Below are 26,924 nucleotides of genomic sequence, written 5' to 3'. Positions count from 1 at the left end.
TTACTAGCAAAATTGATTCATCACATGCAAAAAATAGAAAATCATACATGAAAATATGCAATTGTAGAGCCATTAATAAAGAATAATTATATAGCCTTAATGAAGGATAGCTTTAACACATAAGTTACAAAAATTCAAACCAATAACATTTAGCGTTTATGAACATAGAGAGATTAAGAAAATGGAGATAAATAGAGGAACAACTCGATGGAGCATGTAGATCTGCAAAATACATGGATGAAAGTGAAAAAATAAAAAGAAACTGAGAGGAAGGAACAGTGATAGAAAACAAACCTGGTGGACGGTGGAGGATATGTTTATGCCATTTGTAAACACCAAAAGGTTTGTGAAAATATGCATTTCGTAACCTTTTGGTAAGTAAACACCAAAAGGTTTGTGAAAATAGCCTTTCTTTTCTGCTAGAGGTGAGAGAAAGTGGCAAGTAGCCTTTCTCGTTAGTGGAAAAGATCAAGGTGGATGGTGGAGGAGATGGTGGCTGGTGGTGGAGTAGATCGGCTTCAGAAAGGAATAAAAATTAATTATCTAAGGATATAAATTAGAGTGTGTGTGAGGGAAGTCATTTTGAACAACAGTGAATTTTAATCGAGTATCTGAGGACTTTCGTTTCGATCCACAATGAATTTGTTCCACTACAGCTACAGTGCAAGGGTTTCCGCATCCACTACAATATTTCTATAAACATAAACGACATAAACAACCTTTTGGTATTTACAAAATATCACTTCCGCTACAGTATTTGTGTATGAATGTTTGAACTATCTATAAATAATATATATATATATATTATCAATTAAACATGTTTTCTCTCCACATCTGTTTAAATAAACAATAAACAAGAAACATAAACTGTTATCGAATGGGACCTAAATCTGTCTTAATTTCATGTGTTAAGGTTTGTCTTAAGGTCTAGTTATGATATTTTTGTTATATTTTGTAAGGCATATGACCATTTTAGTACCGATTGTCAATTTTAGCATCTTTATTCAGCTAGATAGAATACTCGTTTTTAGATCATATTTATATGAAATGTTAGGTTTGAATCTTTGCCAGGGCATCCTTGTGGCTTATAAAAAGTTGTTCCAAGTTGAATTCATCGTCGTTTTGGTATTATCAATATATCCAGACTGTTATAACAACTGTTTACCTCTCTTTATTTTGTGATTGAGTTACGGGTGTTTAAGTTAGTCTCAAGTATGATCTAGCTCTCTATTTTCCCTTATAGATTTTTTTTTTCTTTAATAAGTAGATTGCATTAGTTGGTATCAGAATAAGTTTTGGTCCATTGAGTTTGTAGTGGGTTATCAAATATCTCTGTTAGATTTTGCAACATGCTATCAAGGGGAAAAAACCCACATCACATACCAGTTGTTTAGCCTGATCAGGAGGCAACAGTTAATCAACAACAAGTGATTGCTGTGATAAAAGATTCAAAAAGACAGATTGGAGCCTTAGCTTTGCTTGATGTGCAACCCCAACCACTTCTCAAGATTTGGTGTCAAATTTAAGGAAGAGGACAATCTAAAAAAGGATTTCCTTAATCTACTTTGCAGAAAAACAACACCCAGACTAGCACATATTCATTTTGAAGAAAGGCGTTGGGATGGTGGTTTTAAGGGGGAAATTTTTTAATTCGCGAGATCTAAATGGAGAAAGTTTCATTGATTGGTTATCCACTATGGAAAGAGTCTTTGACGTGAAAGATGTATCTGAGAACAAAAATGTAAAAGTGGTTGTAGTAAAACTAAGGGGAAGAACATCAACTTGGTGGGACTAGTACATTATGCATGACAATGATAAGTGTGATACCCTCCAATTTCGGAGACACGAGTTGATCAAGTCCACACCCAAAATCAGGGGATATCAAACAATTAATATCTTAAACCAAACACATAATACAAAAAGATAAATAATAAAAGAAATAATATTGCTAAACGGAAACAAAATAATAAACAGTCTCTGAATAAATCCAATAAATACCAAAACTCCATAATCAATGTAAACCTTTAGAATGCAACTCGGGAATCCGTATAAGGTGGACCCCTAATAAAATAATCCAAACTAAGAATATAAATGATAAATGGCAAAATCTATAAAACAAGAATATGAAACAGAATCCTACATTAATGGCACCGGAAGAACGATGATAACTGGCCTTTGCTCTACACGAACTAACTCTATGCCTGATACTAATGAGTACCTAAAAGATAACAACAAAAGTGGGTCAAAACTCACGAACAAGTCCTTTGTACTACATCCCAAATAGGGACCCGATAAACGATACATCCTAGTCTAACTCATACAATATCTACATAGTCGATACATATACAAAAATGCACACTAAAGACTTTCATTGGACTATAGGGCAGACCCAACCTGATAGTAGGATTCCCATGCAAATCGCTCACAAGGTGGTCACGAGTTCCTCTTTTATTAGGGCACATATCTCTTATATCTAGTTACCCATCTCAACTGGCAATATACGCCTCAGTCATAACCATTGATCCCGATATCTCAAGCTCGTATCATGGTGCACAACAATAATGTACATATAGCCATATCCTGACAATGGCACAACGATAACAACATAAATAATAATATAGCCATATCCTGACAATGGCATATTCAATGGTCATAACCATATCATGACAATGGTATGACAAGTAATGAGACTAAACTTATTAGCCAGCTCATTTATATAATACAAAACATATAGTCATATCCTGACAATGGCATAAAGTAAAACCATATCCTCACAATGGTCTAGACAAACAACAAATATATAACAAGTCATGTATAAGATCATTTAATATTGTCATGAACATGATTATAATCATATTATCATCCATTGCAATTATTATAACAATATAAGCATTAATAAGAATCATGTAATTAACTTACAACCCATGTAAAGTCCATTATACCTCAAATCTTAGCATATTATTGTATATTATGTATGTTGGGATTTTATCAAGTCCATATCAGTTAGTTAATTCGACCTAACAACCTATAGTAGCATTGGAACCCACAAAACAAACATCAAACCCCAAAACCAAACTGAGTCAGCTTCTTCTAGAGGGAGCTCTTTCACAACGGAGCATACTCTTTCACAATGGAGCCGGTTCTATTCTGGGTTCCTTCTTCTCTGATTTCGACCACTGTAATTCCCTCCGATCTCTATAGTTAAGGGTCTTAAGCTTCAAAACTAAGTTTTAGAATGTCCCAAACATCTATACAAAGCACGGATACATGATCTACGCCATCAAAATATACTTTAACGCATTTAAATTCAAGGTTTAACAATTTATATACATACATATATATATACATATATAAATATATATCTCTATTTTGATTTGTTTTAAGCATATAACAGTTCAATTTAATCTACTTATTAAAATCCTAAAATTATCCTAAGGATGAATCGAATGCGAAATTAAAGGAGAAGAGTAAGAATAAGAACTTGCCTTAAGCGTTTTGGATCGAAACCCTTACTCATTTCTTCTCCATTCGTTTCCTCAACTTCGGCAGCCTTCGGGTTGCCATTGTATGGCTCTACTGGTCTGGTTCCACCAAACAAACAGTCCTCTGCCTTCTTCCTTGGATCGGCTTCACATCCTCCCTCTCTTTCTTCTCTTTCTTTCTTTCTCTTTCTCTCTCTGCTTTTCTCTTCTCTCTCTGTGTGATTCTCAGGTCCCAACTCTAGCCCATCTACAGACTACACACACACACACACACACACACACACATACACACACACACACACACATATATATAATACTGCTATAACATACGAATCCTAATCCTAATCTAAAACCACGTAAACCTAACATACGAATCCTAATCCTAATCTAAAACCACGTAAACCACGTTTGACAACTTAAAATAATCATATATATATATATATATATATATATATATATATATATATATATTTACTTATTTATATCCTCCTATTGGCCTATATTCCATACCCAACTAGGCTTCCTTCTAAGTGGTCCAAGACCCGTTTAGTAGGTCCAAACCCTTAGCCCAATCCATCACTTTTAAATAAAATAAAATAAACTAATTAAAAACATCTAATAAACCATCAATAATTTAAACTAAATTAACTAAGCTAACTACACAACTAAAAATAATTAATCACATAACAATTTAAATAATTAACACATTTAGACATTAACTTAAATCATTGCACATGCACAAATAGCCACATAATCAAATAAAAATACCATTAAAATAATAAAATAAATACTCTGAAAATTAGGGGTATTATATTCTTCCCCCCTAACAAAGGAATTCTGTCGTCAGAATTCACCTTTTACCTTATTTCAGTAATTTTGGAAATTTTGTACGGATGACATCCTTTTGTTTCCAAGTGGACTCGGCCTTATTTTGATGGCTTCACTAAATACAAACAAGAAGAATGGTCTTGTTGTAAAGTACCTGATCCTAACGGTCAAGAATACGACACGGTGGCTCGACATATGTCGCATCTGGCTGCAACTTAATCTTGCCAACATTAATATGCTAATAGCGATCCTCATCTCGGAGGAATTTCCGCAACATGGACACATGAAAAACATTTTGGACATAATGTAAATGGTCCGGAAGTGCTAATCGATAAGCCACAGCTCTAACTTGATCTGTAATCATGAATGGTCCGACAAACCATAGTGACAACTTCACTTTCTTCCCAAATCGCATTACTCCCTTCATGGGAGACATTTTAAGTAAAACCTGATCTCCAACTTGAAACTCTAAACTGCAAGTATGAAGGTTTGCATAACTCTTCCGCCTACTTTGGGCAGTGCGCATACGATCCCAAATAAGAGTGATGTTCTCAAAAGTATCCTTAAAACCTTTACGACCCAAAAATCTCATATAACCAACCTCTAACCAACAAACGGGAGATCAACACAGTCTGCCATACAATGCCACAAAGGTGCCATACCAATTGTAACATTTCTCATTTTTCCATTTTTTCATTTTTTGGGATTTATTTATTTATCGTCTCGTTTTGCATGCCGAACACCGTGCGATGCGCCATTTGAGTTTTGAGAGTTCGTTGGGGCATTTATTTGAGTTTAGAACTCTTAAAAATACATCTTTGGTCATTTTTTCATTTTTTGGACTTTTGGTCTGGGAGGCCTCGTGTGGGTCCGCACCTGGATTTTTCGTGCTCATGACTACTTTTTGGAATCATTGCACTCCATTATTATTATTTGATGCATATTTATGTTATATGGTGCTTAAGTGTTCATTTATATCATGTTTAATGGATGTATGCATAAAAAGAGACAAATTTGATATTTTTGGGTTACGTGGACCCCACCCTTTGACCAAACCTTATGATTAAAGGACTAAAGGCATCATTTTTATACATTTCTTCTTCTTTTTTCAGCCGAGAGTTACTCCTTCTCTTTCTAAATTATTTGTATCTAAAACTTTCACTTTCAAGGCTAGATTTCACCTTCTTCCATTAGGATTTGGACTTTGCCATTAAAGGCAAAATTGTAGAGCTCGACGAGAGCTACAAGGTGATCAAAGTAGATTCCCATTTGGGAAACATTTAAATTTTCAAGAATTGGGGCTTTTTGCATCTAAAGAGGTAAAGTTGTTTAATTGTCATATTCCTTCAGTATTGTAGTTGATTTTATGTTTTTCCCTCTTACCAATATGTTAGTGACTTAGCGGTACCAAGCTCTTACTTCTCAAAGGGAGATCAGTGGTTTGAGCCTCGGTGGAGGCATGTGTGTGTTAGTGTACCAATTAAGAAAAAAAAAATGTTTTTCCCCTTCTTTAGCATGTGTGAAATGAATAATATGAATGCCAATGTAAAGTGAATTCTTGATTGTATGTAAACTTGATATATTAAATACATTAGACATGCATCTTATTAAGACTTGAGCTTGATATATTATGTATGATATATATGAGGTTTGTCCTTAAAGATGATGGTTGGAATTGGGTTGCCATCTATTTTCTCATATGGCAGTAGTGGAAGAGCAAAGGCAATCAGCTCCAAAAATCACTTATTCTAATGAATTCTTATACATCATAGACAGAAGATGACAATACCAAAGTTCTTCTAATGAATTCATTGCCATATATTTCAGATTGATTTTTTGATTAAGTGGATTAACATAAAGGCATGATAACGATATTATGGATGTAGATGGAACAACCTTGTGGGTGGTGTGCGTAGCATAGGCGAGTGCGAGCGAGGCAATGTCAAGCTACCATGCTGATAGACTAAGGGTGCATAATCTCACGTTGCCTGGGTGTGGAAAAGGGAGGTGATATATATGTTTATTGGTACACATCAAATGGTACGAGGCCTTTTGGGGTAAAATTTAAGAACAATACCATGTGGGCTTGGGCCTAAAGTGTGTAATATCATACCATGTGATAGAGTGGGGAAATTAATAATGGTATCAGAGCCTGATCTAGCCGGAAGTATGGCCAATATGGTTATAAATGTTAAAAAATTTAATAGTTATTATTATGGTATGCATCTTCTCTTAAAGCTTTGTACCACATGTCCAACATTTATATTAGCTTACCATGTATTGCAAAAAAAAAAATTACAAATTTATAAGTTAATGTAAAAATAATAATAAAAAGAATACAAGATTATATGTGGTTCGGCAGTGTGCCTACATTCATGGAAGAATGACTGAGAGTTTTCTTATTCATAGTAACTCATCTGTAGAGCTCCTCAATAAATAGGAATACAGTACTTGTTCATTAAGTAACAACCAAAAATACAATTCTTTTTTATCAAGTCGCTATTAAAAATAATGTCAAATGAATGGAAGGAAATTGTTAGATCAAGAGGGGTGTGAATTGGTCAAAATAAACTTCTTCAAGTTCACTGCAGGCCCAACAAATACACATAAGGCATATAACACAATATGTACAAGGAAACCCCCTTACTAGGAAAAAACCTTGATTCTTGGCCTTAGCCAATAATAAGCTCCACTAGCTGTATGCAAGTAGTTACACACTCAGCTGTCTCACACTCTGCACACACCATTGTACAAGTTGAAACACTAGTTTTCACAGCATCTACACACACACTAGCTCAACACAGTGTATACTGCACTCCCCTGTGTGATACCCCCGGATTTCCGAATGCGAGTTGGCTAAGCCCATACCCGAATACCCGAGGATATCAAAAACAAAATCGGTAGTAAACGAACACAGAGTACAAAAGAATAAAGAAGAATAAATAAAATGGTGACAAGAAACTAAAATGATAATCTAATAATAAACCTCAGAATATATTTCCATTAATTAATAAACTCTTCTGATACAACTGATCCTCCAAAATACAACTCGGGAATCCATACTGTGTGGACCCCTAGAAAATCCAAACTAAACAAATGACAGCAATAACTGTCTAAATCAGGAAACTGAATCATAAAGGAACTCCTATGTAGCATCGGAAGAATGAAGTAGATTGATCCCCGCTCAGCATGAATAACCTCTACTCCTGACGAACACTTGAAAAATAATGGTGGGTCAGGCCCACAAACAAGTTCTACTCTATTACAGTCCAAGCAGAGATCTGATATACGTATACATCCTAATCAATCCAACAGTAACTAGTAGTCTGTATATATATACACACACACACTAAAGGAACCTCACTAGACCATAGGGTTGTCTTAATCTGAATAGTAGGCAACATGCAAAACGCACATATAGTGGGCATGAGTACCTAGATCTACCAGGGTACACAACTACACTATATCTAGCTACACATCCCTGGCGATATACGTATCTTAACCACTGATCCTGAGACTCAAGCTCATATCATGGCACCATACTTATATATATAAAATCTAGTAACTATCCTATTTAGTATAAATTAATCCTCCATAAGTCATTCAACTTGTTCTGCTGACCTGACTAGAATATAAGTCTAGCTTAACATTTTAGTTAATCCATTCCCTTATATAATAAATTAATCCTCCATAAGTCATTCAACTTGTTCAGCTGACCTGACTTGAATATAAGTAGGACTTAACACTTTAGTTAATCCATTCCCTTATACAAAATAGGTAGGACTTAACTGATAAGTTAATCCATCCCTAGAATGCCACCGTCGCATACCGGTGCATTAAACTACACAATCCAACAATTAATGTAACGATTAAGGAAATACATCAAACAATCCAGAAATAACTATGATAATATGATATCAAGTTATCACAAAATAGGAATGACTTATTATTTATTTAAGCTTCCTATATCATATGTCCTACATAAACTGAATCTTATACATATGATGATATTTTATTATACCATCAAATAAGCATTCTCCATATCCAATTCATCCTACACATTTAATCTCAATTGCTAAAACATATTAAAAGATTAAATTCATTCATTTGTTTAAAACATTCAAATAACAAGCTTCATTATGATTGAGTCTATTTAAATTTATTTAAACCCAAACATAGTTCCTATTTAATGTTTAGGAATCCTAGACATGTTTTTACGTTTCATCATTCCACAGATATGAAAATACATAATTTAAACATGTAAAAATTCACACCGAAAATAAAATCAAAATCATGCATTTATCAATTCATAATACAAGAACAGATATGAACCAAATTTATAAAACCTATGTTCTAATCCAATTAAACATGCATGATTATTTAATTTTATGTGTTTAATAAATCCTGGAATTTCCTAGGCATGTACAGAGACACGAATCAAAGGAAAAAAGATAGAAGAAGAACTTGTCTTAAACTTTCGGATCGAAAGTTCAACTTCTTCTTCCTAGATCCTCTTCTTTAAAGAGTTTTCTCCTCTTTTTTTCTTCTTCCTCCTTCTCTCTCTAACTCTCTCTCTCTAATATAAAACCACGTACTATATTTTGGAATTCTCCTACAAACTTATACTTATGTATATATAGGCTAAAGAAAATTAACCCTAATCCTAATTTCATTCTAAGTCAACTTAATAAAGAAAAACAAAAATTAAAATATAAAAAGGTAACGTAAAATATGTTACGTATATAATTTATGTATATCCTTATTAAATAAATAAATTATATATATCCCATTATTTATTAGCAGATTATCTAATAATATTTAAGTTACCATAATATTATAAGGTAACCTAAAACATGATACGAATATAATTTATGTATATCCTTATTAAATAAATAAATTATATACATCCCATTATTTATTAGTAGATTATCCAATAATACTTAAGTTACCATAATATTATAAGGTAACCTAAAACATAACACGTATCAAATCTATGTATATTTTTATTATTTAAATATAAAACATATACATCAGATCAAATATTACTGCCCAAGTTACCATAAAAGTAATTAATAAATTACTTTCCCTTTTATATATATTAAAAAAAATAAGTAAAATATGTTACGTATATAATTTATGTATATCTTTATTAAATAAATAAATTATACACATCCCATTATTTATTAATGGATTATCCAATAATACTTAAGTTACCATGATATTATAAAGTAACTTAAAACATAACACGTATCAAATCTATGTATATTTTTATTATTTAAATATAAAACATATACATCAGATTACTTCCACAGCCTTATATCACCATTACAAACATGCTTATATGATAAACATGAAGAGTACAACATGTATATATCACTATACTAATAAGGCTTGACAACAACTGTTCACTTATGAATTTACGGTTTTGGTGGGTTAAAACCTGAGATAACCAAAGTTCTATCCAAAATCCAACCTTTAACAGCCTTGATTCATCAATACAAACTTGCTAGCAGGTAAATGAAACATTGTATAGCAAGATATAATCAATCTCTACATGAATCACAAGGCTAAACTAGAAAACAGGCCTAATCACAGGCCTAAGAGTAAGAAATCATTTGCATCAATGTGTAGTTCAAAAACAAGTGCTTAGCAAATGTAAATAGCTCAAATATACCTGTCTTAACCTTCACTTGGCACCACAACAACTTTAAACTCAATATCACCCTTCAAACCAGTCCTTGCAACAACAACTTTGATAGTAACTCATCCTCCATGGTAAGTCAACAACAAGGCTTCATTCAGTGAAGATTTCTGGTTCGGATCATTATAAAAAACCTCAAAAAAATTTTCTCATTTGAAGCTCTCGAGTATATTTTACTTTTTAGGGTTTTCAACAAAGGCCTAAAACCTAAAATTACTATAAAGCATATATATAGTGAAGCTCATTACACTAGTCATTCTTTAATAAAGATATACACTTGTCACCTTTAGCCAATGATTGCACAAAGAATGTTCTGACATTCTTCATGAGAATAGACCAATATACCCTTGCCACCTTAGCTGTTTTGTCTTATAATGTACCGGAAATTACATCTCATAGTGATAAGGCTGTAATAGTATTGTCATCCAAACTTAGCCCTTAAGCAATGAAATTGTAGTGTATACAATATCACTCTAGGACTACAGCAATGTGTCACACACCTAAGCTCCATATAGAAAGAGCAAAATGCCCTTGGAATATCCATTTGTCACTTTAGTATAATATAAGTCTTGAGACTGTATAAATCCCAATGTAGGCTCAACTACAATTATTCAATACAATGCAACTATCTAGACATATATATAAACATATAATACAGTTTTGAAAAGACCATAATGCCCTGCAAATCCCTGTAGCCAATTTTCATGTGTTGAACCTCAATTTACACAGCAAAATAGCCTTAGCAGGTATAGTAACTGCAATGTACTGTCTCAAACCCTTGTGTAATTGTGTCACAAGATGGTAAAAGACAATACTATCCCTGTGTGATGATTTAAACTACTATGCACCAAATGTAGGTGGTAGAACCCCATGAAAACCTTGTAATCACTGTTTTTGACATTAAATAGGCAAACACATCTTAGGACCAACAGAAATCCCCAAAATCCTCCCTCTCACAATAGCTGTCAACATTTCCCCTCAAGTTAGGTTAAAGATATCAATCGATCCCAACTTGGATAGGATCTCAAAACACTTTTTTAAAGGTAGCCCTTTAGTAAATATGTCATCCAATTAATCACGGATCCAAAGATATGGTGTTTAAATAATTTTGGCTAGAACTTTCTCCCTTATAAAATGACAATCAACTTTAATGTGTTTAGTCTATTCATAAACATTGGATTAGAAGCAATATGAATGGTTGATGGTTGTCACAAAACATGTCCATCGGAAGATGTGACTTCAGAGCCAATTTATACAAGATGTGTTTGATTCAAATCAATTCACTTGTAGTAGATGCCATTGCACGGTATTCGGTTTCAGCACTTGATTGAGCAAGCTACAACATTTTGTTTTTTACTTTCCCAAGTAACTAAATTTCCTCTAACAAAGATGCAATAACCAGAAGTAGAATGCACATCAATTAGGCTTCCAGCCCAGACTTCATCAGAGTAGCCTTGAACATTAGTATGCCCAGTGTTTCGCATCCATAGACCACATCCACGTGAAATTTTCAAGTTCTGAAGAGTTATACGGACAACCTTCATGCGATAATCTTTTGGGTATGTATGAATTGATTGATTAAGTTGACAACATAAGTAATATCTAGTCGGGTTATCATCAAGTAATTAAGTTTACTGATTAAGTGTTGAAACTGCTCCACATTCTTTAAAGGTAAACCATCCGAAGTAAGTTTACTCGAGTTGTACGTCAACTCGGGTTGTAGAAGTTTTCCCACCAAACTTTCCTGTTTCCTTCAGCAAATCAAGGACATACTTTTTTTGGTTAAGAAATAAACTCTTTTTGGAGTCAGCAATTGCCAAACCTAAAAAATAGTTTAATGTAAACTCCTTGTGGAAGAGAGATTTCAATCGTGTAATTTCTATTATATTATTCCCAGCAATAACAATGTCATCCACATATACAAGAATAGTAGTGGTATCCATTACGTTCCTTTTAATGAAAATAAATGAGTCAGCGAGGCTTCTTTAAAATTTATTTTCCATAAGAGATGAACTTAGTTTTATATACCAAGCTTGAGGGGATTGTTTCAGACCAAATAATATTTTACGAATTTTGCAAACCACATTCTTTTGAGAAACTTAAGGATTCCTAGGTGGAAGACTTATATACACCTCTTATTCTAAATCACGATGCAAAAAACCATAGTTAACAACAACAGATAAAAGAAAACTCTAACAGTGTTCATTTTTGCCACATGGGTAAGTGTTTCTTTGTAGTCAACTCCATAAGCCTATGTCTTTCAATAGATCCGTCATTGTCATACTTAATTTTGTAAACCCATTTGCATCCCACAATCTTCTTGTCTTTGGGTGGTCTCACAATATCCTATATACGATTTTTATTAAGAGCCTGTAATTATTCTTCTGCAGATTTACGCCAAACAGGTTGAGTATTGGCTTCATGGAAACTGTTGGGTTCATTGGAAATGGAGCTCAAAAAAGCTAAATGTGACGAAGATAAATTGCTATAAGTTAAATGTTCCTAAATAAGGAAAGCAAAAGTATAATAAGTAATTAAATCTTTCATTTTAGTTGGAGGATGACTTACCCTAATAGATCTTCGCAAAAGAGTTATTGTAGAAGATTGAAAAGGGACATTTTCAACAGAAGCCTCATTAGAAGTTTCTGGTGGGGCATCTCCAAGCAGAGTTGATGATAGTTTGGAATCAAATGAGCCTGAATCCATGTTAGTTATGGAAAGAGGCACCATATGTGATACCCCCCAATTCCAGAGCCATGGGTTAATCAAGTCCTTGCTTAAAACCAGGGGATATCAAGCAATTAATATTAAATAAACACAGAATACAAAAGGATAAATAACAAAAAAATAACACCTCTGAAAATAGAAACTAAATAATAATTAATTAATCCTCTGAATAAAATCTAATAATTCCCAAATATAAAGAATCCTCCAAACTATAACTCGGGAATCCGTATCATAGGCCCCTAATAAAATCCCCTAACTGAAAATAATAATAAATGTCTAAAACTGAATAATCAAGACATAATGAAGAATCCTACATCGATGACATCAGAAGAGTGATGAAGAATAATCACTGCTCTGCACGAACAATTTTTAAGCCTGCTACTGACGAGGACCTGAAAAATATAACAAAGGTGAGTCTAAACCCACGAACAATTCATTTCTACAACAATCCAAACAGACACCTAATGAATGCTACATCCCTAGCTAACTCATGCAATATCTACATAGTTGATATATATATATATACACACGCACACACTAAAGACTCTCATTGGACTAAGGGCAGACTCAACCGGATAATGAATATCTCATACAAAGTGCACATAAGGTGGTCACGAGTCCTCCTTCTACTAGGGCACACACATCCCTGTATGCAGCTACCCATCTCAACCAGTAATATACGTTCCAATCGTAACCAATGATCAAGAGACCTCAAGCTCGTATCATGGTACACAAAATAATATAAATATCTAGCCATATCCTAACAGTGGAAGAACTACACATAAAATACCATAACCATATCTTAATAATGACATAGCCACATATAAAAATATTGTAGCCATATCCTGACAATGGTGTAATACCCCTAGTTTTCAAAAGGATATAATTGGAATTTTTTTTTTATTTCTTGTGCATTTTTAGTGTTTACGTGGCTATGTGTATATGTAGATTCATGTTATGTGTTTAAATGAATTAATTGTTTATTTTTATGTGTGTGCTTAAGTATTTTTTAAATTAATTGTTGTATAATTATTTGTTAAAAAATGATGTGTTGTTTTAAATGTAATTTTAGTTGCTTGTTTAAATATGTGTTTTATTTTATTTTTAGTTTAAAAAGGAGTTGGATTTGGATAGTAGTAATGGACCAACAGTTAGGTCTCATGGACCACTTGCATAGAGGTTGATTATGGGTACGGATAATTACCCGTATATGATTCGTTGAATATATATACGTGAGTATATATATTTAAGAGAATAAAGTATTGTTATTATTATTAATTTTTTTTAATGTTAATAATAGAAATATTATGTTAGGAGATTATACATATATATGTACTTATAAATTATATATATATATATATATATATATATATATATATATATATATATATAAATCTCCTAACATAATATTATATTGGGTGATCACGTATAGGGCAATATATGTGTGTAATTATATTTTACTTTTATTTTTATTATTTTTATTTTATTTTCTTTTGTGTGAGCCAACTTAGTATCGGGTTAGAATTAGGTTTTGAATAAGCCTATAAATATTTATGTTTTGTCTGCCAAGGGTTTAGAACCCTAGTCACGTATGAGTGGAGACTGGGGAAAATACAGAGGGGTTTGAGAGGAACTGAGAGGAACAGTTAGGAGTTTTGGCTGTAGATTGGAGGCCGGACCAAGAAGGAAAGTCAAGAGCTGTTCGAGGGTTAGAACCAGAGAAGTAGGAGGCTTGGACGGTGGCTAAGGATCGCCGGAAAGAAACTACGAAGAAGAAGTTAAAGGTTTCAATTCGAAACCTAGAGGCAAGTTCTATTTCTTGCTCTTTTCCTTTGACACGTGTTCTGTGCATGCTTAGGTAGTCTCTAGGAACTAAACAGATATTAATATTGTTATTGTATGTATATTGATTTAGTCTTTAAACTTTATATGATGTGTTAATAAATTTTAATTTAATTGTTGAACAACTTGTTTTATAATCTGATTTAAATCTTGTAACGATGCGTATTAAGATATATAATTTTTCTAGGTGATTTGGGACTTAGTCGGACCTCTAGGAACTTGAACTAATGTTTTCAGAGGGTTTTTAGCGTCCTCGGAGACGAAGACAATGACAGGAAGTAGGGACATAGCCTGCTCCTAAGGGGAAAGAGCCGGCTCCTTTTATTTTTTAGCCCGCGGTTCTCTGTAAGAGAGAGAGCCAGCTCCAAAGAATTAGGGAGCCAGCTCCCTTGGTCACAAAGCCGGTTCCCAAGGTTAGGGAGCCAGATCCCTTGTGTGGGAGCTTGCTCTCTCATTTTTGAGAGCAAGCTCTCTTGCATAGTAACCTACGGGAATTTTTCTTAAGTACAGTTTTGGTATTTTTGGAGTTCCTGGACTGTTCTGGATTGTTATGGAGGATTCTAAACTTTGTTTTATGATATATTAAAACACAAATAGCATAATTAACATCTGTATGCTAGGGGATTTAATAGTATGGAAGTTTAAACAATTTTTGCATGCTGTTAACGGATGTAAAGTATTTAATAGTCTAATCTTCTTTTAGTAGTTTAAATGACTGGAACATGATTTTTAAATCTGTATTGGATGCATAATAGGGGCATATACTTATTAGATTGTATTATGCTTACCCTGTATTTTAATTGATGAACTATTAAATTTTGTTCTATCAATTACATGGATGCTATTTTGAATTTTAATTGATGAACCATTAAATTCTGTTTTATCAATTACATGGATGTTATTTTGGATTTTAATTGATGAACCATTAAATTTTGTTCTGTCAATTACATGGATGTTATTCTGGATTTTAATTGATGAACTGTTTTATCTGTTTTATCAATTATTGGATGTGTGGATTATATGCACCGGTATGGGACGGTGGCATATTAGGTATAGATTGGATCACAACGCTAACTCCTACCTATTCTGGAATAAGGGAACAGATTATAAAATTTAAATCCTACTTATATTTAAGTCAGATCAGTTGCACAAGTTATATGACTAATTAGATTATTTGTTATTTATATTTAAATCAGATCAACTGAACAAGTTAAATGACTAACTAGATTACTTGCCACTTCTATTTAAGTCAGATCAACTAAACAAGTTGAATGATTAACTGGATTTCTTATGGATGGATATGATATGATATTTATATATATGATTATGGTACCATGATATGAGCTTGAGCCTCAGGATCGATGGTTAGGGAGCATATATGTATTGGGATGCATAACTGGCTATGATGGTAGAGGTATACCTTGTTAGGTCTAGGTACTCATGCCCACCTCTGGTGCGTTTTGCATGTTGTCTTCTATTCAGGTTGAGACCCCATTTGTAGTCCAGTGAGAGTCCCTTAGTGTGGATATATATATATGTGTGTATGGACTAGATAGATATTATTGAGATATCTAGGATGTATCTGCGTATCTGGTCTCTGTTTGGATTGTAATTAGGATAGAACTTGTTCGTGGGCCTGACCCACTATTATTTTTCAGGTAACGGACGGTTCAGGTCTTAGAGCTTGTTCGTACTAAGCACAGATGGTCACTCATTCTTCCGATGACGTAGGATTTCTATTTGTGGTTTAGCATTAAATTTTCCTAGTTGTTCATGTTTCAGGTTGGGATTTTTATTAGGGGTCCACTAGATGGATTCCCGAGTTGTATTAGTAATGGAGGATGGGATGTATCAGAGTATTTTCTTATTTATAAAAAATTATTATAAGGATTTCATTATTGAATTATCGTGATGAGCCCTAAGTCTTATTAATCTAAACCCTTGTATTTCTATTTTTGGGGATCTATACATATTATTGTGATTAGTGTTCTAGCCTTGTTAATTTCATGAATCTTAGTATATCTCTATGATTTCTATGGTTTAATTCTTCCTATTAATTCTCTAGTTTTTTTACATGTCTATGTGTGATTAAATTGGGAATTATGTCTCTCATGATTCATATGGTTTAATTCTTCCTATTGATTCTCTTTGTAATTACATGTTGTCTTATATGTGATTATTTGGGAATTGATCTCTACACTAGTTTTTCTATACTAATTGCATGTCTATGTGTGGTTGATTGAGAATCTAGTGATGGCTAGACATGGGTTTTCATTGAATAGGTTTGTCAATTAATTTGATGGATTATTCTTACACTTGATGGGTTGTTCTACAATTTAATTCATGCTTGTAGGTAGGTAGACAATCTATACTTGATTTGATATTCTATGGCTTATTATTGCAAATTCCATGATTCTCTAGATTGATGTGTGCTACAATTGTTACTAATTTGATGGGTCATGCTTAGAATTGATGGATTGTGCTACACTTAGTTTAGGTAGATAATTCATTCTTTAATTTGATGGTCCATGCTTAATATTGTAATTGGTAGTCGCATTTTGTTCACAACAATGTATTCCCCATTAATAGAAAGCAAGTGGTTAATTACATAAGCTTAGTAGTGATTCCAACACCCTAAGACCTTTCCTCATATCTCTTAAATCCCTATCTCTCACTAGTTTATTTTACTTGCATTTTAATTTCATTGCACCTTAATTTAATCAATCCAAACCCTCTCTTTGTATTCTTGTGATCCACTAGAGTCGAAGTTAAATTTCCACACGTATAATTCCTTGGGACAATCCCTACTCACTCTTGCTACATTAGTAGTAGTGTTGGTAGTGGTTTTTATAAATTTAAATTTGACATAAAAGGCTTTTTTGAACCACACATTCACTACATTATTTTGGCGTATACAAGCGGTGTCGTCAAATTTTGGCGCCGTTGCCGGGGATTAACGGTTTTGTTGAAATTAAACTAGACAATAGTGCTCATTTGATTACTTTTATTTTTATTTTATTTTCCATTTTATATTCTTTTCTCTTGTTCTCATTATTATTTAATTAATTAGGTACTTGACTACAAGGAAGACAAACTTTGGAACTTGAAGCAATCATTGGAACTTAAAGCTAACATTAAAATTTGAAGTTGCTTAAGGACCGTTGTGAACAATTCTTGGAACTCTTGTATTTCAATTGTGCACTTTTTTGCATGCTTGTGATAGCCCTTGTTGAGGCTTATTTCATTGCTTTATTTTAAGTCCAAGCATAGGCCCTTGTTGAGGCTAATATTTTCTTGCATTTGGATTTTAATTGTGAATGGAGGAATTGTTTGATCCAAGTTTGGAGGGAAATTATATCCCTTCACCTTATGCTCCTCCATCATATTTTAATCCTTATGAGATTGAGTCCAATTCATTTCATGCATCATCTTATTATGAACTTGATCACTCATTTAATCCTTCTTATGACTATTACTCTCCCCCACCATTTTATGAAAAACCAAATCCACCACTTTCTAGGTACTCACCCGGATTTGAAGATAAAGTGTTAGCTTTACTTGATGTGCATATTTCACAAACTCCACTTATTAATTCACATTCTCAAATTTTAGCCAAGCTTGAAGCTCAAGTTGAGCAAATTGTAAGTACTCTTTCTCGTCAAGATAAAGAGGAAGAGGCAAATAAAAAAATGGTAAGAACTTTAATGTATATAGATGAGGATGATGAGAGTGAAGAGAAGGATGAAACAAGTGAGCTAATGTCTAGCACTCTATCTTGTATAGAGAAAGAAGTGGCAAGTGAGTTAGTGGTTAATCCAATAGAGCATAATATGATTAATGAGGACTTTCCTTGTTTTGATTATGATTTTATATCCACTATTGCTACTTTAGAGAGTGAGGAGACGGTGACCACACTTGTGGTAGGAGGGGAGGAGGAGGAACTTGTTGAAGAGGACCTTCCTTCTATTATCTCGAAAAACCCTCTTGAGACATGCCTTTTTGAAATGTATAAAAATTGTGGTTTTGACCTTGAAAGCTCCAAAAATGAAGTGAACTCTCTAATGGACTCCTTAGTTAACTTGGAAGGTGAGGAGATGGTGATTTTTGAGGAAGAGGAAAAGGATGAAGAGAAGGCGTTTTTTAATATTCCAAATGAGTCTTTGAAAGACAATGCATCACCAACTATCAAAGTGAATGATCATTTGAATGTGTTTCAAGAACACAACAAAGAGGCAAGCATAACTATGATTGATTTTGTTTTCAAGACCGTGGATGAAAGGAACCATATCATCTCTTTCATTTCTTTTCAGGTCATTCTTTTAGAGGATGATTTCATTGTCATAAGTGGGATATTAAATGAGAAAAGTGAAAAGAGGATCAATAAGGATGTTTCATATCCGGTTTTTGATTCTTTTGATTAGTGAGTTGGTCCACCATCTTGCTAGAGACGTTAAACACTAGTATTCGTAGAGTTTCAAAACTTTATTCTTCCTTCATTTCTATTTTAAATTTCATTTCTTGCGATGTCTAGATATTTGTTTTGGGTTCATACACATGGATAGGAACTTTGATTAAGGATTGCATGCACTTTCATGTTGAAAATAGGCATTCTGTGCCTGTTCGATCGATCTCAGAAGAAGTTCGATCGATCGAACTCCATACCTGCATCCAAATCATCTCTCTGTTTGATCGTGCGAAGGAAACCTGTATATTTTATCCCTCTGTCCCATTGTGTGAACTTATTCCTAGATCGATCTTAAGTTCCTCAATCGATCCAACTTCATCTTGGATCGATCTGCACTCTCAACACTTAGAAAAATTTTTGAACCAAGAAAATCTGCATATTTCACCTTTCTGTCAGATCGATCGAGCATTTTGTCAGATCGATCAAACATGTCTGCAGGTTTTTGCATGTTTGATCGATCGAATCCTTCTTAAGATCGATCTGTACAGTGTTGTTTTGACTTTTTCTTCCCTTTTTGAATTTTGAACTTGTTTATTCAAAGCGGCATTCCGTCTTGCTAGAGACATTAAACTTAGCACCCATTTTGCATATTTCTTGCATTTTTCGTTTTTCTTTGCATGTTTTCATATAAAAAATATAAAAATAAAAAATAAAAAAAAAAGAGAAAAGAAAAGAAAAGAAAAAAGAAAAGAGTTTTATTTTTATTTTTCATTATTTTATTCTTCCATCATTTCTTACTTTTTGTTTTTCATTTCTTGCATTGTATATATTCTTTCATTACATTTTATCTTTTCTATTTTTCTTTTTATATTTTGTTCATGCATTTTATTCTTTGTTTTTCTTGCATTTTGTATATACTTGTTTTCATTAAATGAAAATATTAAAAAAAAAGTTTCACCATTATGCCCTTGTGTGTATTCATGCTTTCATGCTTTAATTAGGGCTTGATCTCATATCTCTCTTTCATCTTATGCTATATTGCCTTAGATTGCATGATTTGATTACTCTTATCCCATTTGATATTTGATGTGAGTTTGCTAGTGTGGTTATTCAAGTAGGTTGTTGACTCCAAGTTTAGGGGAGATGTCTTTCGAATTGGATCGCTACCAGGCTTCATGTCTACATCACCACAGTATACTCTTTTTATCTTTTCCATTGTTCTCATTGCACATTGAGGACAATGTGCGGTTTAAGTTTGGGGGTAAGGCGACTCTGTTGCATTCTACTTAAGTTGAGACTTAATTGCATGATTGAGATTTGGGATCCATGTTAGCTATGATTTCGATCTTTTGAGGACTATATTGCTTAAAATTTAAAAATTACTTGATTTGAGAGTCTAATACTCCTTGTATGCCTTGTGGATGCCATTTAAGAGTAAATTTTTCGAAAGATTGATATCTTGCTTGCTTTTGTGGTCCACATCATCCTGATTTTGTGATTGTTTTAAGATTCATTTTAGGATTCTACACTAGCACAGGCGCACACTAGCATTCATTTGTGGGGTATATGCTTTGTTGATTATTGAATTGGTTATATCCCAATTGAGCTAGTAGTGCATTGAAAGCTTTCATTCTTGATAAAGGTGGATAACAAACCCTTTTCATTGAGTAGCCGAGATTCTAGCCTCATCAAGCACTGAAATTCTCGCGCCGAAAGGTGGAGGGCCCAAACTCTAGGTTAATAATTGAATGCTAAAAAAAAATTAAAAAAAAGTTGCAAAAGTAATAAAAAAGTGAGGACTTCTCCCAAAAGGTGAGAAGTGGGAAATGATTAGATGGAGGTTGTTTTGATTTGTAGCCTATTTGATTTGAGCTTGTAAGTCCGTAGGGGTGTTTGAACACCTAGTGCCCTAAAGCCGTCTAGTTTAGGAGTCATTAACCCAACGCTCGACCTCATGAATCGCTAGAAAACTTAATAGATCAACACATTGCACTATGCTTCCATCTTTGATCCTTAGGGATAGAAAAAAAAAAAAAAAAAAATTGAGTGAAAAGAATAAGCGCACCTAGAACAATAAAGCTTTAATAAAATGTTCACTCTTTGCCTTGATGACCGGTACTAGATTTGTGTGCTAGTTTGAGGGTAAGGATGTGATCAATTCTTTAGTTGGCTAAGTTAGCAACATATTTGATGCCGGTCCACTCAAAAAGGATTCTAGAGTTGTTTTGATTTGCATGATCATTTTCTTGATGTGTGGAGGACCATATTTGTTTGCGTGATGTTGAAATTTTGGGAGATTGCTTTGAAATGGTTGAAAAATTGCAAACTTGATGTAGTTTTCTTCCAATGCTTGTTTGCAATATTGGTGCCACTTTAGTGAGAAAGAGCTTAATGTTTGTGGGTATCATTTCTGGAAACCCTCACGAGACTTCACTCGTCCACTAGGGGTTTAAAAGGCTTGTTGCATATGCTAAATGCAACCGTGTTCCCAACGAAAGTGGCGTTATCCATTTATTACTTTCTAATTCATAGTTGTATAGCTGTTCATTTCATTCCTTTACTTCGTAACTCATTGCTAGGGACTAGCAATATTTAAGTTTGGGGGTGTGATGAGCATTGAAAAGTGCGCATTTAAACCCATTAAGCTCGAGTATTTTAGGACCTTTATCTATCTTATTTTTTCGTTTTAGACTAATTTCGTGTTATTTTCCTTTTTAGGTTAATAAAGTTAAAACGAGCTAAAAATGGCTTCTTAAGGCTTTTTTGGAGTCAAACTAAGTCTTTGTGAGAATTTGGAGCAAAGGAGGCTGATTTGGAGCAAAATGAGGCTGATGCTGAAAAACTGTCAAGTTGGATAGATCTGAGAAAAGTCTGATAGATCTAAGAAAAGTGAGATCGATCAGAGTTGGATCAATCGAACCCAGATCGATCAAAAGTTGGATCGATTGAACAAACTCTGATCGATCGAAGAAAAGTCTGATCGATCGAAAATGTGCTGGCACTGAGCTGTCTAATTCCCGAGCCCGCCGATTTCTACCTACCACATAGTTGCGGGATTAGATATTTTGGGGCTATATTTCTGACTTAATGACTAAGAAAAGGACCTTCTATTTAAAGGGAAGTAACCCATTTTGTAAGAGAGCTTTTATCATTTTATTTTTATATTGTAATTTTAGTTTCTCTCTCTAGAAAGTTAAAGATTAGGGTTAGAAGAAAAGAGGGAAGTGGAGGCACATCTCAAGAACCCATCTCTAGATCCACTCTCTCTTTTTCTCTAGAGCTTCAAAGAAGAAGAAGAAGATGGAGCCATGTTTGGAGCTGCCTTGAGGGTTTCATAACCACATCCACCTCCTCCATAATTGGCTAGATTTACACTTAGGGCTTGGATTAGCCCTAAAGTCTTATGTAATCTAAACCCTTGTATTTCTATTTTAGGGATCTATATATATTGTTGTGATTAGTGTTCTAACCTTGTTAATTTCATGAATCTTAGTATATCTCTATGATTTCTATGGTTTAATTCTTCCTATTAATTTTCTAGTTTATTTACATGTCTATGGGTGATTAAATTGGGAATTATGTCTCACATGATTCATATGGTTTAATTCTTCCTATTGATTCTCTTTGTAATTACATGTTGTCTTATGTGTGATTATTTGGGAATTGATCTCTACACTAATTTTTCTATACTAATTGCATGTCTATGTGTGGTTGATTGAGAATCTAGTGATGGCTAGACATGGGTTTTCATTGAATAGGTTTGTCAATTAATTTGATGGATTATTCTTACACTTGATGGGTTGTTCTACAATTTAATTCATGCTTGTAGGTAGATAGACAATCTATACTTGATTTGATATTCTATGGCTTATTATTGCAAATTCCATAATTCTCTAGATTGATGTGTGCTACAATTGTTACTAATTTGATGGGTCATGCTTAGAATTGATGGATTGTGCTACACTTAGTTTAGGTAGATAATTCATTCTTTAATTTGATGGTCCATGCTTAATATTGTAATTGGTAGTCGCATTTTGTTCACAACAAAGTATTCCCCATTAATAGAAAGCAAGTGGTTAATTACATAAGCTTAGTAGTGATTCCAACACCCTAAGACCTTTCCTCATATCTCTTAAATCCCTATCTCTCACTAGTTTATTTTACTTGCATTTTAATTTCATTGCACCTTAATTTAATCAATCCAAACCCTCTCTTTGTATTCTTGTGATCCGCTAGAGTCGAAGTTAAATTTCAACACGTATAATTCCTTGGGACAATCCCTACTCACTCTTGCTACATTAGTAGTAGTGTTGGTAGTGGTTTTTATAAATTTAAATTTGACATAAAAGGCTTTTTTTGAACCGCACATTCACTACATTATTTTGGCGTATACAAGCGGCCTCGTCAATATAACACAAGATGAAAAAGAAATATAAGATCAAACCCAATAGAAAATATGAAAATAGCATGACTACACATAAGGGCACAATGGTGAATTTTTTTATATTTTTCATTTAATGAAAACAAGTATTTACAAAATGCAAGAAAATCAAAGAATAAAATGCATGAACAAAATACAAAAAGAAGAAGGTAAAATGCAATGAAAGAATCTGTACAATGCAAGAAATGAAAAACAAAAAGTAAGAAAGGATACAAGAACAAAATAATGAAATATGAAAATAAAAACTCTCTTTTATTTTTATTTTTTAGGCATAAGTATGTACACATACAAAAAAATAAAAAATAAAAAATATGCAAAGAATGAAAATGTAAGGAAATAAGGGATGCAAAATTTTTTATTCTTTTATTTTTTTTCTATGAACTGTGCTCGATCAATCAAAAGAGGTGCTCAATCGATTGAAAAGCTTGTAGAATGATGCCCTGGGAACAAAAATTTCCGACACAATTCCGATTGATCGAAATTATTTTCGATCAATTGAAACCATTTTCAATCGATCGGAATAAGCGTCGATTGATCAAAAAAATGTTCGATCGATTGAATTAGGTGCTGCCTGGGCACAAAATGCTGAATTTTGAAAAAATTTCAAAGCTATAAATTTTTCTAAGGCCCAAAAATGCATGAATATGGTTTAAAAACTTGATTTTTGACAATGAAGTGCATTGAAACATATCTACATGCCGCAAGAAGTAAAATAAAAAATAAAAAGAAATGGGAGAGTAATAGAGTTAAAAACTCTACGAATGCTAGTGTTTAACATTTCTAGCAAGACGTTGCCTCTTCCTCCTCCTCTTGACAAGAAAGAGTACTTGCAATTTGCTCAACTTGAGCTTCAAGCTTGGCTAAGATTTGAGAATGTGAAAGAATAAGTTGAGTTTGTGAAATATGCACATCAAGTGAAGTTAACACTTTTTCTTAAAAATCGAGTGAATAAGATGATAGAGGTGGTTCTTCATAAAATGGTGGGGGAGGGCAATAGTCATAAGGAGAATTAAAAGAGTGATCAAGTCCATAATAAAATGATGCATGTTGAACATTGGACTTAATCTCATAAGGATTAAAATATGGTGGAGGGGCATAAGGTGAAGGGTTGTAATTTCCCCCCAAACTTAGATCAAACAATTCCTCCATTCACAATTAAAATCCAAATGCAAGAAAATATTGGTCTCCACACGGGCCGATGCTTGGACAAAAATTAAAGCAATATAATAAGCCTCAACAAGGGCTATCACAAGCATGCAAAGAAGTGCTCAATTAAATACAAGAGTTCCAATAAGTGCTCACAAAGGTCCTTAAGCAACTTCAAATTATGTTAGCTTTAAGCTCCAATGATTGTTTTAAGATCCAATGTTTGCCTTCCTTGTAGTCAAGTACCTAATTAAACAAATAATATTAAGAATGAGAAAAGAATATACAATGGAAAATAAAATAAAATTAGAAGCAATCAAATGAACACTATTGTCTAGTCTAATTCCAACAAAACCGTTAATCCCTGGCAATGGCGCCAAAACTTTGACGAGCCCCCATTTTCTAAGTGTTTAGAAAACGAACTTTGTAATGCGAGAGATCGTTTCGCAAGGTCAAAATATGAATGTGGTTTCGGAAGCCTTTCTAGTCAAATTCACATTTATAAAAACCACTACTGCAACTAATGAAGTATAGCGAGTAGGGATCGTCCACATGGATTATACGTGTTGGAATTTAATTTCGATTCTAATGTACCAATTGATTGCAAAGAGAGAGATTGGTTAATTAAACTAAGATGCAAGGAAATTAAAATGCAATTAAAATAAACTAAGTGGAGATAGGAATTTAAGAGATGAGAAGTGAGGTTTTGGGGTGCATTGGAATCACCAAGCTTGTTCACCAAATCACACACTTTCAACTAATTTGGGGAAAACCTTCTTGTGAACAAAATGCGACTACCAATTACAATATTAAGCATGGACCATCAAATTCAATAATAAATTGCCTACCTAACCGACAATTAAACTAAGTGTAGAACAACCCATCAATTCTAAGCATGACCCATCAAAGTAGTCACAATTATAGCACACATCAATATAGAGAATTATGGAATTTGCAATAATAAGCCATGGAATATCAAATCAAGTAAAGATTGTCTACCTACCTACAAGCATGAATTAAATTGTAGAACAACCCATCAAGCATAAGCATAATCCATCAAATTAATTGACAAACCCATATAATAGAAACCATGTCTAGCCATCACTAGATTCTTAATCAACCATACATAGACATGCAATTAATATAGAAAAACTAGTGTAGAGATCAATTCCCAAATAATCACACATAAGACAACATGTAATCATAAAGAGAATCAATAGAAAGAATTAATCCATAGAAATCAAAGGAGAACCCAAGATTCATTAAATTCACAAGGCTAAAACACTAATCACAAGATATTATTCCCTAAAAAGTATGAAAGAGATAATGGTTTAGATTACAAACTTAGGGCTCAAGGAGAAGTCTAACCAATCATGTAGAAGGTGGATGTGATCTTGTAACCCTCAAGGGTAATCCCCAAACATGGCTCCATCTTCTTCCTCTTCTTCTTTGTTGAATTATAGAGAAAGTGTGTGTGTAGATTTTGAGATGTGTTCTTGGTACCTCCACTTTTCCCCTTTCTTCTAACCCTAATCTCTAACTTTTCTAGAGAGAGAAACTAACTATTACAATGAAATAAAATTGAAGACAAAATATTGATTACATAATGGTTCAATTCCCCATTTATACAAGGTTCTTGGAGTAGTAAACAAGTCAGAAAATAAACCCTTAAAATATCTAATCCCGTAACTATGTGGTAGCCTTAGGTGGAGTTCGGGCACGCGGGAATAAAACAGCTCGCTGCCAGCACATTTTCGATCGATCGAAGAAAAGCTTCGATCAATCGAAAAATTCTCTATCAATCCAATTCCACTAGTGGCGATATTCTGCATTTTTGACCTTTTTCGGATTTTTCTGAAATCTTCTCGAACTTTTGCTTGACTCCAAAAAGGTTGTAATAGACCATTTTTAGCCCGTTTGAACCTTGACCTGAAATAGACAAAAACACAAATAAGTACTAAAACGGGATAATAAAGATAGATGAATCGACTAAAATACTCTCGCTTAGGTGCTAAATTGCTTCACATTTGAGCACTCATCAGATATGCTGTAGGAGCTAAGGCAATATAGATTTACTTTATCCAACATAATCTTCATCTTGCTTAAATGCTCAGTAAAATATTCAACTTCCTGCTCGCATTCATTGATTTGTTGCTTTAACTCAAAAATTCGAGCAACGTTATTTTGGTGACCATACAAATCTTTAACAAATGCCTAAAGATACTTAGCAATTTTTGAGAAAGTAAATACTTGAGCAATGTTTGGTTCCATAAAATTGAGAAGCCAAGACATAACCAATTGATCCTGAGATTGCCATTCTTCAAAGTTAGGATCATCCGACAAAGGGACTTT

Source organism: Cornus florida, unplaced genomic scaffold (genome assembly GCF_030987335.1).
Source record: "Cornus florida cultivar Cherokee Brave unplaced genomic scaffold, ASM3098733v1 CherokeeBrave_3.0.0_Hap2_Chr07, whole genome shotgun sequence".
Taxonomy (NCBI): domain Eukaryota; kingdom Viridiplantae; phylum Streptophyta; class Magnoliopsida; order Cornales; family Cornaceae; genus Cornus; species Cornus florida.
Note: the sequence above shows the minus strand (reverse complement) of the source record.